The following is a 1,619-nucleotide window of genomic DNA, read 5'->3' as shown; positions in this document are numbered from 1 at the left end:
AGAGTGCTGTATGTATGTGTGTTGTTGAGTGCTGTATGAATATGTGTAGTAGAGTGCTGTATGAATATGTGTAGTAGAGTTATGTATGAATGTGTGTAATAGAGTGCTGAATGAATGTGTGTAGTAGAGTGCTGTATGAATATGTGTAGTTGAGTGCTTTATGAAAGTTTGTGTAGTAGAATACTGTATGAATTTGTATGTGTATTAGAGTGATGTATGAATGTGTGTAGTAGAGTGATGTATGAATATGTGTAGTAAATTCTTATATGAATTTGTTTGTGTAATAGAGTGATGTATGAATGTGTGTAGTAGAGTGCTGTATGAATGTGTGCAGTAGAGTGCTGTATGAATATGTGTAGTAGAGTGCTGTATGATTGTGTGTAGTAAAGTACTGTATTAATGTGTGTAGTTGAGTACTGTATGAATTTATGTAGTATAGTGCTGTATGTATCTGTGTTTAGTAGAATACTGTAGTAATTTGTATGTGTATTAGAGTGCTGTATGAATGTGAGTAGTAGAGTGATGTATGAATATGCGTAATAGAGTGATGTATGAATGTGTATAGTAGAGTGATGTATGAATGTGTGTAGTAGAGTGCTGTCTAAATTTGTGTAGTAGAGTGCAATATGAATAGGTGTAGTAGAGGGCTGTATGGATGTGTTTGTAGTAGAATACTGTATGAATTTGTGTTTCTAGTAGAGTGCGGAATGAACTTGTCTTATAGATTGCTGTATGAATGTGTGTAGTAGAGTACTATATGAATGTGTGTAGTTGAGTACTGTTTGAACATGTGTAGTACAGTCCTGTATGTATCTGTGTTAAATAGAATACTGTAGGAATTTGTATGTGTAGTAGAGTACTGTATGAATGTGTGTAGTAGAGTGCTGTATGAATGTGTGTAGTACTGTGCTGTATGAATGTGTGTAGTGGAGTGCTGCATGAATATGTGTAGTAGATTGCTGTATGAATGTGTGTTTAGTAGATTACTGTAATAATTTCTATGTGTAGTAGAGTGCTGTATGAATAGGTGTAGTAGAGTTCTGTATGAATGTGTTTGTAGAAGATCACTGTTTAAATTTGGGTTTCTAGTGGAGTGTGGTATGAACTTGTTTTATAGAGTGCTGTATGAATGTGAGTAGTAGAGTTCTGTATGAGTGTGTGTAGTAGAGTGCTGGATGAATGTGTCATAGAGTGCTTTATGAATGTGTGTAGTAGAGTGCTGTTTGAATGTGTGTAGTAGAGTGATGAATGAACGTGTGTGTTCTAGAGTGCTGTATGAATGTGTGTTGTAGAGTGCTGTATGAATGTGTGTAGTAGGTTGATGTATGAATATGTCTAGTAGAGTGCTGTATGAATGTGTGTAGTAGTGTGCTGTATGAATGTGTGTAGTAGAGTTATGCATGAACATGTGTAGTAGAGTGCTGTATGAATGTGTGTGTAGTAGATTACTTTATGAATTTCTATGTGTAGTAGAGTGCTGTATGAATGTGTTTGTAGAAGATCAATGTATGAATTTGTGTTTCTAGTAGAGTGTAGTATGAACTTGTCTTATAAAGTGCTGTATGAAAGTATGTAGTAAAGTGTTGTATGAGTGTGTGTAGTAGAGTTCTGTATGAATG

This window comes from Nematolebias whitei, chromosome 15 (assembly GCF_014905685.2).
Source record: "Nematolebias whitei isolate Nwh7 chromosome 15, NemWhi1, whole genome shotgun sequence".
In the NCBI taxonomy this organism is placed as follows: domain Eukaryota; kingdom Metazoa; phylum Chordata; class Actinopteri; order Cyprinodontiformes; family Rivulidae; genus Nematolebias; species Nematolebias whitei.
Note: the sequence above shows the minus strand (reverse complement) of the source record.